We start from the raw sequence: 16231 nt of genomic DNA, 5'->3' as shown, positions 1-16231 counted from the left end.
TTCTATTTAGACAATCACTGATGCACACAAGTGTCAGAATCTATCATCTGCATGCAAAAGTGACAGTGCTTTAAAGGTACTCGTACAAAGGAATGCTCATATAACTGGCCCCATTTGGGCCTTCGGCAGGTACTGAAGTAAGGATCTCTTACACTGAAAATATTTCTCTCCACTTCTTGAGGTGATGGCCCAGGTCCTCAAATATATTTAGGTGCCCAATTCCCATTGATTTCACAGGGAGTTAGAAGCCTAAATACTTTTGAGTACCTGGGCCTAAGCCCTCAATGTGGCAGCTTAGTAAACTCCTTAAAATTTTCTTATATGGCATGGTTCATAGAGGGCAACAAAGACCTGGAATCCTAGTAAGGGTTACACATGCATGGGTAGAAATTAGATCAGCATATAAAGGTCAATATTCAAGTTAATTATAAAATAATAATATTTTGTAAAATAGTGTTATGAATTGTGTAAACCCTTGTTATGGATTGGGCATAACTGCAACGTTACATTTGGGGTAAGTGTAAAGAAACCATTGTAATCAGGTGACTGAAACAGTCAGACAGCTTGCACATTCCCCCCTCCTCCCGCCAGCCCACTTGCCCATGTCTTTGGTCAAAACAAAGGCCACTCAGGGATGGAAACAACATGGACAGGGGTTTGGCAGGGCATTATTTGGGAAAGGGTATGCGTTATATATAATATATAAAAATAAAGAGAGAGAAGCAGTCAACAAGCCAAGCAGACAGCAAGGGAAGTACTGGAAACGTGGCCCCAAGAGAAAGCTTTTTGGACACAGAGTTCTGGCTGGAACAGTGCGGAAAGAAACTGTCTCCTACTGTTTGATTCCTATTGTATTCAAGGAAACAGATCTTTATGTATCATCTCTGTAAATAAGCAAGATTGTATCAGAGAAAAATCTAGTTCTACCATCAATTTCTCTTCCTAACTGGAACAACCTGCAACACACTGAATTTGGCTAATTGCTTAGGTGAAAAGGGGGGTAACAACAGCCTGCAACAACAGGTATTTTCAGGATTTTCCATGTGAAATCCTACTGGTTTGCTTTCTCCCTGTGTACAGATGCAGATAGAAGTTTACCAAATGCTCCATGAGCAAAAATAATCTGATTATTCTGCCATTGCCACTAGATGTTAGAGCAAAGCCCTGCAAAACCCCCTTTTGCAGTTTCCTGTCAGGGGCAGGTTTCAATCTGTACCAAACAATATAGTACAATAGAACATTTGTAAATAAAACTAACAGAATCAAAGATAAATCTACACTCTCTTGAGGCTGACATCAGTGCACAGTGGTATGCTCAAATGGATGGAATACCTATTAGTCTGAAAAATCTGAACCCACTGACATAATAGATAGCAGCAATCTGAGAAGAGCAGGGCTACCCACCCAATTTTGGGATGTTTATCACCATTATTGACCCTATATGGCTTAAGTGTCTCCCTGTCCTCAACAGAGCACACTCTGAGCCAACATCCACTCATCCTCTTCTTAGGGTATAGCTTGAGTTCTCTCTCTCATACACACAAAACTCAGCCTAAATGTCTCCTCTGAGCCTGGCTACCTCAAGGAGGCTGTCCTCTGCCACAGCACTCTGTCACTTGAGGGCTACTTCTATTTGTCTTATCCAGGGCGGAGTTAGCAAGTCACACTTGCCACAAAGAGTGAGCAGGAATAAATCTCTGTAGGGTTCCAACATCTGCTAACAGGTATGTCAGCAGCAGAGTCCTGCAGGAAAGCACAGTTTTTATTCTTATAGAAGCTGGAGATGAAGCCTTGCTTCCTCCAGGTGGTCAGCTAAAGCATCTTTCTGGCTTCATAAAAAGATAAGAATGGCCAAACTGGGTCAGACCAAAAGTCCATCTACCCCAATAGCCTGTCTTCTGACAGTGGCCAATGCCAGGTGCTTCAGAGGGAATGAACAGAACAGATAATCATCAAGTGAGCCATCCCGTCACTCATTCCCACTGTAACTCTTGCAGTCAGAGGCTAGGGACACCATCCCTGCCCATCCTGGCTAATAGCCATTGATGGACCTATCCTCCATGAACCTATAGTTCTTTTTTGAACTCTGTTTAAGTCTTGGTCTTCACAACATCCTCTGGCAAGGAATTCCACAGGTTGACTGTGCATTGTGTGAAGAAATACTTCCTTTTGTTTGTTTTAAATCTGCTGCCTACTAATTTCATTTGGTGACTTCTTGTTCTTGTGTTATGAGGAGTAAATGACATTTCCTTATTTACTTTTTCCATACCCAGTCATGATTTTATAGACCTCTATCATATCCCACCTTAGTGGTCTCTTTTTCAGGTTGAAAAGTCCCAGTGTTATCAATCTCTTCTCATATGGAAGCTGATCCATACCCTTAATCATTTTTGTTGCCCCTTTCTGTACCTTTTCCAGTTCCAATGTATCTTTTTTGAGATAGGTGACCAGATCTGCACACATTATTCAAGATGTGGACGTACATGGATTAATATAGAGGCAATATGATATTTTCTATCTTATTATCTATCCCTTTCCTAATTAATCCCAACATTCTGTGGGCTTTTTTGACTGCTGCTGCACATTGAGTGGATGTTTTCAGAGAAATAGCCACAAGGACTCCAACATCTCTTTCTTGAGTGATAACAGCTAATTTAGACCCCATCATTTTATATTTATAGTTGGGATTATGTTTTTCAATGCGCATTATTTATCAACATTTCATCTGCTATTTTATTGCCCAGTCACCCAGTTTTGTGAGGTCCCTTTGTAACTCTTTGCAGTCTGCTTTGGACTTAACTATCTTGAGTAGTTTTGTATCCTCTGCAACTTTTGCCACCTCACTGCTCACCCCTTTTTCCCGATCATTTATCAATATGTTGAACAGTTCTGGACCCCAGTACTGTTTACCACTATTTATCCCTCTCCATTCTGAAAACTGACCTTTGTTTCCTATCTTTTAACCAGTTACTGATCCATGAGAGAACCTTCCCTCTTATCCCATGAGAGTTTAAGGAACTTTGTTTATCAGGGCAGTACAACTAATGTGCTTCAGAGCTGTAGGAGGAGTAAGGAAGGCTAAAGCTGAGATAAAATAAGGCTGATGCTATAATGGCTCTCTGACAGCAATGTTTGGAGGTTAATTATCTTTCCTAAAGAGTAACTATTAATTCCCCCCCCCACCATAGTATTCCATAATACTAATTCTCATTTTTAAGACAGGAAAATTAATAGCAGAGAAAAGGTCTAATATACCAAACTCAAAGAAGGAGTCAAATTTAGCACACTGGTACAGTAGGCACCATCAATAAAACCCCCATACCAAAAGACCACTCTCTCACAGTGTTCCCAGAACATAAACATTTTTTAGGATGTACTCTGTAGCAGACACCATCAAGCTTTTGTTTAATTTGAACACACACTAGCCATCTTGAATTGCTTCACTGAAATAGGCTTTATGATATGAAATTCTGTCTTGCATTTATTTAAGGGACAACATTCTGGGCTGGTGTCTGGGGACACCTATTAAAGCTTAAAATTTTTGTCACTTTTTAAAAAACAAAAATTGGTTCTGTCTCTTAAAAGATTGTTTAAAATGTAACTCTCAAAGTAACAGGTGTTATATGAAAGCACTTGTGCCCTGGCCCTGTTTTATGCCATAAAGAACTAGACATTTTAATAAGGCCACCACATCACACCTGACTTTGAATTTGTTTTGGCTTTAGACATGGAAGCCAAAGCTAATGGTCCTATTTTCAAAGAGCTGTCCTCGTTTTTTAAAATTAAAGGTGCTAATAAATGTAAGGACCTTTGCAAGAGCCAGATGGAACAGATCCTGGAGTTTAAAGTCCTGTCTTTATCTGCGAAGCAGGTACATTGCAGACATGAGCAGTGCTGGTGTAACCCACACACCTCCTGGGTGTGGTGTTCTGTCCCATCTAGTGCCACAGAGACCATTTAGAGAGAGAGATAAAAAGAGTCTGCTCTACAGATGTAGCTAACAGTCAGTAGGCTTTTAGCTCATGTAGTAGAGGCTCATGCATTAAGCTCCAGAGGTCCCCGCTTCAATCCTGCCCACCGACGACTGGAGTCTGTTGGTGTTACACAGGTCTCTCTGCTCTGCCCCATTCTTGTTCTATTAGGACCACCTTTAAAAATAGTGGGAGCATAGTTCAGTCTCAATTTCTATTCAAACCCTTGGCCTCTTTCCTGAGTCTGCTGACAAGGGGAATGATAACAGCCAAGCAGAAAGGTAGTTTTGTGGTGTGGGCACCTTCCCCACTAGAAGGTGAACAAAGCATGTGACCTCATTGTTTGTAGGCCACTAAGGGTATATCTACACTGCAAATAAAATATTGTGGCTGGCACATTCCAGCTGACTTGGGTTCCCAGGTCTGTGCCCTGTTGAAGGTCGAGAGTTATGTTCAGAGCTACATTGTCATTGCGCTGTGCAGCATGATGAGTGAAATGTGTGTTTTTAAAGATATGGCTGAGGGAGAAAGTTATCTTTCAAGCATCTTTGACATACTATCCACAGCTAACAAACCAGATTGGAATTGGTATTTGAGAACTACAAGCCAAGTGCTTTACCTTTTCAGATGCTGGAATAGCAGGAACAAAATGCCCCACAATTCATGTAGAAAATGATAGAAAAATCAATGCTAACTCAGGTGCAGAGAAAACAGTTCCATTACAAGAAAGTCATTTTCAGACTCCATTGTGAGGTTGCACCAGAAAGGCTAGCCGCAGAGGTTGGGTGACACTCTGCCTACTGGGAGATGTTATGCCAAACATCCCTCAGGGTGCATAGTCTATGGCAAAATTTTATTTTAAGTGAGACATGCAGGAGGGGTAATACTTAATAATCTTCAGATTCAAGCACCTTTATCTAGAGCTCAGTCTGCCTTTTCTTAACATGCAGATTACACCTCACTCCTGCCTGTGAGGTGAGTACGATACCCTTTTGCAAATGCAAAAATGCAGGTACAGAGAAGTTGAGCCAAACATTTCTGAAGTGGACACTAATTTTGTGTGCCTCTGTTTTTGGGGTGTAATCTGAGGCGCCTTGGCCTGAAGGACAACGGGAGCTGTGGGTGCTCAGCACCTTTAGAAAAAAATCAGGCTCACAACCTCTCTGACGTAAAGCACACAACATTTGTGGCCACTTTTAGAAAACTGGGCTAAAATTTACTGGTACCAGGTCACACAGGGACTTAGTGGCAGAGTTATAAATAAAGCCCATGTGTCCAGACTATAAATATCCTTTACTAGCCACTGGGTTACATTTCCTCCCACAGCTGCTGCATTGGTTCTTTCTCTGAGTCTCTCCCTCAAATCACTTCCTTTGCAGAACATGCTTACCTCAGCGCAGTGACTGACTCTGCCTCAGATACTGCTTCCACAGAACTGCAGGATGATTTCACCACTTCTGAGGGCTGAGCGAAGCTAATGTCCTGGCTTTTGAATTTTCTGTTCAGTGGCTTGGGGACTGACAAGCCCAGTTACCCTTCAACCATCCAGCTTTAACTCTTCCAGACTTCAAACTCACTCTCCAAGGATAATGGATAGGGCCTTTCATCAGCACTGCAAATGGACCTTGCATGTAGCAGCTACTGAATATTTTAAATCAGTGGGATTAAACTCAGGTTAAACTCATCCCTGAAGCAAAAGCCAATAAAGATTCCTTCTTCCCTCCCCATATCTTATTTAATTCTTCCTTTTATTCCAGATTTGCCCCCTCTGTGACTGTTTCAGGGATACCGACTGCAGTTGGTATACAGGCAGTATATCCTCATTTATGGATGTGCTCCTGAACTGATGCTTTTCCTTTCTATCTTCTCTTCCCTCCTTTCTCTGGAACAGAATATTGAGATATTCTACAGCTCTAGTTCAGAGTATAGCTGTTAAACAGCTGAGGAAGATGAGGCTGGTGTGGCAAACAGTGTATTGCTGAATTACTACAGAACAAGGCAGTGAGAAAACAAACCTGCTTTGAAGGGAAAAGCTGTCAAGAGCTCTTGCCTGTTAACCAGACTGGCCCAGTGGCAAAGTATTGGATGCTGTGTACAGTAATTTGTAGGCCACATAGAGGGCAACAGTTTATGCCTGGAAGCTGTCACATACTTCCCTTGGTGGATTGCAGCATGTGTTTATGTAAGAACTGAGCACATGCCGAAGAATTTACAGGCTGCATTTCTCTGGGGTTTGTTGTTTGCCTTTATTTTCTGTTAGTAAGGCAAAGCAAGAATACAGAAATGGGACTGATTCTGCAGTTCTTCCTTGTGCTGAATCTTTGAAGTCACAGGAGTCCAGGGTGTGAAAAGGTGGCAAGATCATTTGGCCTATTGTGTTTGTAATTGACAGGAGCACCACTACCTTGGAAGGAGTTTGGCTACATTCCTTTGCTGGAAAGGCAAGAGTCTTGCACCTTGTGGCATGTTCAACTAGCAATGGATTTTTTTTATGGTGACAGTGTTCCTTTAACAGTACCCCCTAAGCATTCAAAAATCATGACTCAGCCCCCATAAAAATAATGAGACTAGCTTAAATATAAAGACTTTTTAAAAAAATACTGGATTCTTTTTATTGGCTATCTGGTTTCTGGAGCTTTTAGAGTGCACTCAGGTTACGGTTTCAGGTTCTTCTATGAAACCATGAGGATTAAAAACTCAGAATCATCCAAGAACAGGAGCTTCAAAAAAACCAATAAGTATCAGGAGATGGCAATGTTTCTTTAAAACTAGAGTTCTTGGCAATGAAACTAGAGATGAATGAATAAGTTGAATTGGATATATTTCAACTTCATTTTTTAAAAATCTTCATTCTGTACTCCTGCCCCAACCCTCCCTCCTTCCAAAAAGTCTCAGTTGTAACAGTTTCTGGTTTATAGATGAATGCAATAGGACAAGGTTCATGTTTTCTAGTGATGGCCCATTTAAAGTCTGCAACATTAATACAATTTAAACCCAACATGATCTCTGCTGACTGATGTCACAATTTCCTTCTGGCAAGAAGAAAAGGACTCTGGGGTCAGCTGGCAAAGGAATATAAAAGAACCAGAAGGAATGGGAACATATCTCAGAACTACACTGCCTAATGACCACAAAATGAAGTCTTGGTATTTGACTTGCCATTCAGCTAGATAAGCTTTTTAAGTATAAAAGAACAAACAAAAGGCCAACAGCCACACTTTGCCCCAGACCAGAGAATGGGTCCGAAGTCTGAAGATGCTATCTGTAGCAATGTGTAAAAGAAAAGCACGTTAATCCTTTGCCTTGGGGTGGACTGAGATTTTCATGATAGTGTATTTTGGTCAATAATCAATGGCTTCTATGAATAATACTGTGCATGAGTACCACATTTACTATACCATGACATCATGGTGTTGCTCCTGGTTCTTGTGCTAGGTCTAAGTTTATGGTTTATTCCGAGAACTGAAAATTTCATTTTCAGCAGTAGCTGGGTGTTTGAGGGAGGTCACTGCTGGAGAGATTTGCTAGAGAGGTCACTGATAGACTCTTCCTAACATCGTTGCATTCCTCTTTTTCTCCGCTTTGGACTCTTGGGAATAACAAATACAGTATATATGGGAAAAAATAACACCTGGCAATTCTATACAGCTCCTTGCATCTGAGGATCTCAAAGCACTTGACAGACTAGTTAATTCTCACCTGGGTGGTACAGGTGTCAAGTGCTACTATACTCATTTTACAGATGGACATAATGAGGCATGGAAAGTTTAAGTGGGTTGTCTGAGGTCATGCAGGACGTCAGAGGCAGAAATGGAACCTGACTCCCAGTCTTTTGCTGTAATCACTAGACAACGCTCTCTCTCACTTCATTATTGTTAGATAAGCTAAGTCATTGTTTTTCTGATTTCCACTTCCTTAGTTTGATTACATTAACTACACTTTTTTTTTTACGTACAGTAATTGAGTCCTGCATGGGTTTCACTCCACAACTTAATAGCATGCCAGTTAGGGAACCGAATGGTGCTCTATCCTTCATTTTCTTTTGCTGTGTACCTTAATTAAACTAGGTTCAATGAAAGTCTAGATAAGTGCTACATATTCTTTGGTAATTAGCAATTTATAACTGCATTAGAGGTGGCCTAAAAGATTCAGGAAGAGTGCAGGTGCTCACCCAAAGTAGTTATAAGTATAAGCTATTGAAGCATTGCCTCCAGAGACTGGATATAGCCTGGCAGACCTCTCTAAAGGCCCAGATCCAGTCTAGATGAACTGCTCCTAACACAGGACCAGAGAGCAGGTACAGGTGTTTTATGCCCTGGGCCCCACAGCTCAAATTTGCAGCCTGTAGCCTCAAAGAGCTGTTACAGCAGCAGAATATATATCCAGAACACAGCAGTGCTCCATCATCCACAACCCTTTTCCCCTGGTAACCCATCCTATGCTAGGTCCAGTCAAAGTGCGGCATGGAGCTGCTATACTAGCTCCACACCACTTAGGGTTTCCGCTGTAGAGGGGGATTTCTGTCTATCAAGGAAGAGAGATGAACAAGCAGATATGTATGGAGTTGGTTTTAAGCAGAATGTGATAGTTGTATGCATGTTTGTTTGTGCCTCAGACTCTTGGCTAGTTGCTAACCTGGGACCCAACGTATCACTGTATTATTCTAGTATTACACAGTGTAGTTCAACTGATTACAATTACAGGAATAAGACCTAAATAAAAAAGTTCCTTTCTTTTAAAAGAGGCTTGAAGCATGATTATGTATTCTTCAATGACAAGGCAATTATTTGATAGATGACCAATCCCCCAATCTCAAAAACCCAGCTCAAAAACGTTATCTATAAGCATGCAGTAACAGACTGAGAAATACTAACTAATGCTTCACTGAACTCAGTGCTGTGATTTTTCTTAATGTTAGAGCCTAACATTGTTATTTGCCCATCTTGTGGGTGCCAGATTCTTATTTAGCTGTATCCAACATTTTAAATTGAAGAATTACCTTAAATCATCAACTGGCGCCAAGGAGTAGCATGCAAGTTCAAGTATGTTTTGGAAAGGCGTATCTATTTTCTCATAGTGATTCTCTTCTGGCTGACCTCTGACTGTCCACCTGAGAAGTGTTGGTTGTCTGTAGGGTGGAAAATAAAGCAACATTAATTTTCATTAAGTGAGTGTATTCATCTGCCTCTTTGAATTATATCAGGTGGGTGGAGCTAACTTTTGCACTGACACTAAAGTCAAGTCATATTCCCTTTCTGTTCTAGCAAGCTCATCTTCTCATCTTCACTCAGGTCTGATGCCAAAGATTAATGCTCTTAAATAGTCCCCATCCTAAAATATCTACAGTGCTGTTCCCTCCATAGTTCTGTCCCCCAATCTTCTACACCACCTCACAGACTTCCTCTGTATCTCAGAATGTCATTTTTGACCCATCCTCCACATATGGCCACTCCTATAATATACCTGCTGGCTCCTGCTGAGGTAAGAGTCCAGCTTCCATTGGTGCAAAAGGTACTTCATTTCTGTGGCTATCCCAACCTACTCCTTTCCCTGCTCAGAAAGGCTTTATGTGGTATATTAAACATTGGCACTAGTGCAGAACCCTGTAACACTTACTATTAACCTTTTTGCCATGTTGAAAATTGACCACTCCTTGTTTCTGTCTCCTTCCACTGACCATAAGGAGGAGAGGGGAGGGCTCCTTGCCCCCTTTTCATCTTCCTTGAACACCTGCAAAGTGTGTTTGCACTTGGTTCCTAGACTGTAAAGTCATTGGGGACAGGAACAATGTCTTAGTTTAGGAATATGAATTGTTTATTTGTTCATAGTGCTGAATAAGTGATTGCAAAATACTTGTATTATTTCGTGACATCCCTTTTGTGACACTCCTGATATTGAGCATGCCCTTCCCTCAAAGATATCAGAGCTCCTTCAGAAATAAGCCTCATCATGCTTTTGTGATGAGGTGGCTACTATAGTATCATAGTCATTTTCAGATAGGTAAAGTGAGACCTAGAGCACCCAAGTAACTAAGTCAAGGTCACACAGTGAGCCAGGACTGCACACAGAATAGACTCCAAGTGCCTGAGTCTAATCTTGCTTATACTTACTGCATGTAAATCAGGAATAATTCCACTGAAGCCAATTGAGTTACATGAATATGAATTGAGAGGAGCGGCTGGCACCAGGACTCCAGCCTTTAACTTACTTGCTTGAATCACTCACCCACATAGCCTTTCAACCCAAATTGTTGGCTTCAGCTGGTTGGTAGTGTCCCTTTGAATAATTTAAAAATGGCCCTGGTGAAACACTCAGGGAACAAACCTGCTTTGTGAGAGGGACAGCTAACGTGTAGCCTAATAGGTCATTCCCATCTAATTTCTGTGATGACATGGGAAACAAAACAAAAGTGTATTATCTGGTGCAAAGGAAAAACAAAACACAAGCTATTCAGGAATGTGAATAGAATGCTCTAGTGAGGACAACAGACAAAAGCCTGTTGTATCTCCCTAAGCGCAACTTTACTGCAGAATATCTCACTGCATATAGAGCTTGTATTCTCTATGGGTAATCAATCAGGCAGCTCCACTCCCACCTCAGTGAGGATCAGCTGCTCTTGCTTCAATATCTGTCACCTCCAACAATGAATGAGAAGAGACCTTGGGAAGAATCACTCAGGGGCATGAATGCTAGGGGTTTAATGGACCTGACAGCAAGCAGCTGCTCAAGTTGGATTCATATATTTTAATAGTAAGTAAAGCACAGTGTGTACTCTCTGGGAGGCATTTTACCAGCCAGCCATCTAACTGAGCATGGAGCCTGGGGAAAGGAAAGAGAAACAACCAGAATAGAATACACAATGGAATAGAATTTTTTAAAAGTTTTATAATACCTCACATCAGCCACACTATCAGAGGCTCGTTCACCTGCGCATCTACCAATGTGATATATGCCATCATGTGCCAGCAATGCCCCTCTGCCATGTACATTGGCCAAACTGGACAGTCTCTACGTAAAAGAATGAATGGACACAAATCAGACGTCAAGAATTATAACATTCAAAAACCAGTTGGAGAACACTTCAATCTCTCTGGTCACTCGATCACAGACCTAAGAGTGGCTATACTTCAACAAAAAAGCTTCAAAAACAGACTCCAACGAGAGACTGCTGAATTGGAATTAATTTGCAAACTGGATACAATTAACTTAGGCTTGAATAGAGACTGGGAATGGATGAGTCATTACACAAAGTAAAACTATTTCCCCATGGTATTTCTCCTCCCCACCCCACCCCCCACTGTTCCTCTGATATTCTTGTTAACTGCTGGAATTAGCCTACCTGCTTGTCACCATGGAAGGTTTTCCTCCTTTCCCCCCCCTGCTGTTGGTGATGGCTTATCTTAAGTGATCACTCTCCTTACAGTGTGTATGATAAACCCATTGTTTCATGTTCTCTGTGTGTGTGTATATAAATCTCTCCTCTGTTTTTTCCACCTAATGCATCCGATGAAGTGAGCTGTAGCTCACGAAAGCTTATGCTCTAATAAATTTGTTAGTCTCTAAGGTGCCACAAGTACTCCTTTTCTTTTTAAACACTTTGTGAGCCCTCTAATGGTTCTCACTGCCTTGTGTGTTTCAAATGCCACCAAATCCCAGAAACTCTGTGTGTGTGTGTGTGTGTGTGTGTGTTTAGCTAGGCCTTTCATGTTGTAGTTAATAAAAAGTCAGTTGGACTCTTCTCTGCCATGTGGTTCCTTTCTGCTGGACTTGTTTTTTACATTTTTTTCCAAGCTACCTAAGCCATAGGACAATAGCCACAAGAAAAATGTTGCATCACAAGCAAAACTGTTGATGTTTTGCTTTTGCTGATTTCATAACCAGGGTGTGGGAAAGACACCATCCCAATGTTTATGCAAAATTTGGTAAAAAAAAAAAAGTTTGTTAACAAAATGAAACCTATCCTCCCCCGGAGAAGCATTTCACCCCCCCCCCAACAACCAAAAACAAAAACAAAGCAAAACCTTAGACATTATGATGCACTGTTGAGCAATTTAGCTTGTTGCATTACTGGAGCATCTTAATCTGGGTCTTACTTGTGTGACCAGTGAGGATTGCAAAACCCCCTTAAAATTATTGTTATAGCACAAACATCAAATAACATATTTAATACACTTCCCCCTTCACCTGCACCTAGACTACAAAATCCAACACTTTCATATCTCTGTTCTGTGTGTGCACATCTGTGTTTTTTAAATGATAAATTTTCCTTTGCCTTTTATTGGCAGAAAAGGGACAGAGGGGGAGGGAAAGTGTGGGCTGTGAGGACTAGGAGAGAGAAGATGAAGACAGAGTGGAAAAAATAATGCCCCTCATCTTAGCTCCTTTGCTTTGTACCCACAAGCTCTTCCAGAGCCACAGAGAGGAAGAACCTTTGAAAATAATGGTCTTGAAATTAAATTTCCTCCCAGCTATTTAAAGATGGTTAAAAATAGAAAGGCAATGAACACAGGGAAGCAACTGTCATTCAGAATAAAAATAACTAACTAAATAATAGGTAAGAGCTTTGTGAAGAGGTTACTCAGACAGAGCCTAATCCAAACTGATTGAAGTCTATGGGAGTCTTGCCACTGATTTCAATGGGCTTTGGATCAGGTCACCCTCTGCCCCTTTCTGTCTCTGTAGCTGCACTTTGGATTCTCCCTCCCAATTCCTTCTTCCATGGGGCAGTCCTTCCCTTATGCAGAAGGAGGTCTAAGGCTCTACACTTGCTTCCACCCAGCGTACTGCTCCAACTGAGTTACAATCCTCTATCCTTCAAGAATCAACCAGATTCAGAGGAGCCATTGCCCTAAAATGTTTTTCCCCTTTAAAACACTCCAGTCCTAGTAAGGGATCCCTAGGGGAGTAAAGAGCTAGGATTAAATGGATAGTACTATACTCTCTACATTCCTGCCTCCTGACTTATAGACCAAGGAAGAGGAATAGAGGAGGAATGGAGGAAAGGGAAAGAAAGGAAGAGGCTTACAACAAGTAGAGATAATAGAAGTTACATTATATGAGAGTCTCTTAAGTACTGATATTTTTAGAATTAAAAGAGAGGTACCGGTAGGGCAAGAGGGGAGGAGCTGACAGCACAGGACTGGACCTCAATAGAGGAAAGCAAGGCCTGAGTGAGTTCTGAGGAGGGATTTGGAGGAGAAAAGAGGGCTATTGTTCTAGGATGGGAAGCAGTGTGGAAAGGGGGATGAAGGTGAAGGAGTGAGGATGAGACAAAGGTAGTAATAAAGTGAGAAGAGTGGGTTAATTGTAGAGGGTGTGAGAAGAAGCTCTAGGTAGGGCAGATCCTTAAAAGAGGGGACAGTTACTTTGAAGAACATTATACAGAAAGAGATAGAAAGTAGTGAAGGGACTTGAAAGGAGGAAGATCATTTCAGCTACTGAGGATTAGTTAGATTGAAAAGGGGAGAAAGAAGTGTCTGAGTGGGGAGAGGAGACGCCATAGCCCAAGGTATCAGGAGAACCTGGTGGGAGTTATACATTTAGGGAACGTAACAGGGTAGTGTTTCTAAAGCAACTGAAGCTTGTTCCAGTTCCAGCACAGTGAAGTCCACAATGAAATCTTCTAAAGGAAATCTTCTAAATCTTCATCCACTAGGCAAGATTAAGCTGTTACACATAGCCTATCAACCTCTACCTTGTATTACTTATCATGTCCTTGGAATTCAAAGCGACTTCCAAAGTCAAGTTTGGCTTTAAATATCTCACCCCACATTAGGGTGAAATCCTGGCCCCATTGAAGTCAATGACAGTTCTGCCACTGCAGTGGGGTCAGGATTCCATTCTTAGTGCACAGTTGCCAGATTTCACTTTCAGGTTTATAGTCCTGACTACTTGATACTCATTTATGAGGTAGTTTATAATCTTTCTACCGTCCCTACCGTTTACGTAAATCCATAGATCCCCGCATTAATAGAATTTTCATTCCTCTATTATATCAGAAGTAAAAAGAGAGAGAGAAAGAGAGACAGAGAGAGAGATCTTTCTGATGTGGGTGTCTTATCTTCTCTAGCAATTCTTTCATCTAACTATATTATTCACACATTATGTGAATTGAGTTAACCTGGCACCATCAGCGATTCTGATTTAGTCTTTTCAGTCATATTTCTCTGTGGGAAATCCATTCCCAGATCCATGGATTCTTCAATTCATAAAGCTTTGTTAGTTTATGAGCCACTCTTGAAGATCTGTGCCATAACAGAGACATTTCCACTCCTCTTCATCAGCTCACGGACTCACCCAAATGCAAGAGACAAACCTGAGGAACTGTTCTTTTAGTAAATGTCAAGTTGCATTTGAGATGCTGACGAGAAGATTGACATCAGGATATGCTAGCAGGGGAACATGAATCAATAATCCTTTTATTGTAACAATAGAAGGCAGTTTGCATGGAACTTGGAGACATTTAAGTCAGGAACAAGAGAATCAAGAACACATTATTGCTGATGCCATCTGAGCTCTAAGACTGTGAAAATGAAATAGACTCATAGACTCTAAGGCCAGAAGGGACCATCATGACCATCTAGTCCTTCACATTTTAGGCCACAGAAGATAACCCACCCACTCCTGTAATAGATCAATAACCTCTGACTGACTTACTGAAGTTCTCAAAACATAATTTAAAGACTTCAAATTACAGAGAATACATCATTTACACTAGTTTAAACCTGCAAGTGATTTATGCTCCATGGTTCAGAGGAAGGTGAAAACCCATCAGCATCTCTGCCGATCTGACCCATGGGAAAAAGCAAATGAAAACAGATATAGGGCTTTCAAATTAGCACTGAAACAGGCCACCTACAGTTTAAAAGATTCCTGGTATACACTGATCACAGCTCTTTTAGACACTTAACCCAGTTCAGGAGCAGAATTCTCATGTCAGGTTCCTGGAATTTTTAAAGATATCATCCTGTCTAAGCAAAGAGGTCTGAGAAACTTTGGGACATTTTTATACATGCAAGTCTTGAAAAATGCTTTCATTAATATGAGTAATATGTAAATATATTATTACATTTCTTCTTTATGGTAAAATCTGCTAACCGCAATAGCATTTGGGCTAAATGGTTGCTGTATGAATCTTTTTATAGCCAAATATAGATGCTGGAGACGGGAGCATACTTTTCCCAACAGAGATAGACTCAGACTGTTGAGGGCAGATAGGGATATGAATTCAGACTTCAGAGTTCAGGAGTGTTCAGATTTGGTGTTTTACTTCAGCTCCCTTACAGAGGGAGATCTGAGCCACAAACTTCTATCTGGAGTAAGATTTGAACTTCCCAGAGTTGAAGGATTAGATATCCTAATCCAATATTCTGGTTGATTTTTACTGATCAAAACAATACATGGAGAATTATATACAGCACCCATTTTTATTACTTGTAGAGAGAATTCTACAGATCCCATTTACAATAGTCACCACAAGCTTTCTAGGGTAGAAAACAATGAGTTAAATAACTGGAAGTTAGCTTCACTTTAAATAATGTTCTCAAATGTGGAATGCTTACCCAAATGTTTTCCCTTTTACCTCTTTTGGTCTATGTCATCAGGACCAAGCCTCACAAATACTGAGAAAATAGCTTTCACATCTAACCTGGGGAAGAAATACTTCCTGTCTGTCATATGGACTGAGTTATCTAGACGGTTTCTGCACTGTTCTACACTGGTCCAGTTTGGTATTTAAGAAGTCTATAACATTTTGACCAACTAAGGTACAGTTGGTGAATACTAATGGTGCTTGGTTGACAATACCTGGAGAGTGAAGTCTTCCATTTTTCTACAGGAGACGCACAGAATGGACTCCAAGCATGAAACTTTCCCCACTGTCTTCCAGTGTGCCTCAACCTTGTATTGGAAGGACCACTGTATCTACCAGGTAGTCACTCATCTTTCTTGCTTTCAGTCCTTGATATATCTGCCAACAAGATTTCCAATTAGCATAGATTATTGCACTGGAGTTTTAAAACTTTAAGTGTTTCATAGGATTCTGCAGGCTAAGAGAAGTGTTCAATGTTATTGTTAGCAGTAAGCCAACCTGCCCTTTCTCTATTGCCAAGCAGGCAGCTTTTCGACAAGTTGTTCTTAAATTCCATACCTTGCTTTGTGCTATCTAAATAACCAATCACTTATACTTCTCTCCTTGCTCATGAGCAACTCAGTCATCCTCTCTGGCAGCAAAGCTAAGAGCGTCACTTAACGCCTTTGTC

The 16231-nt window shown here is 41.0% G+C and overlaps 1 long non-coding RNA gene across 1 annotated transcript in view; it reads left to right on the top strand.

Annotated features, from left to right (window-relative positions):
• Positions 1 to 16231, top strand: part of LOC119859303 — a 39415-nt gene that overhangs the window by 21929 nt on the left and 1255 nt on the right. The window contains exon 2 of the long non-coding RNA XR_005294176.1: positions 15808 to 15900. This is a non-coding gene — a long non-coding RNA (uncharacterized LOC119859303). The remainder of the gene's footprint in view (positions 1 to 15807; positions 15901 to 16231) is intronic.

The sequence above is a fragment of the Dermochelys coriacea genome, chromosome 7 (assembly GCF_009764565.3).
Source record: "Dermochelys coriacea isolate rDerCor1 chromosome 7, rDerCor1.pri.v4, whole genome shotgun sequence".
Lineage (NCBI taxonomy): Eukaryota > Metazoa > Chordata > Testudines > Dermochelyidae > Dermochelys > Dermochelys coriacea.
This window is presented reverse-complemented; position numbering and strand designations above follow the sequence as displayed.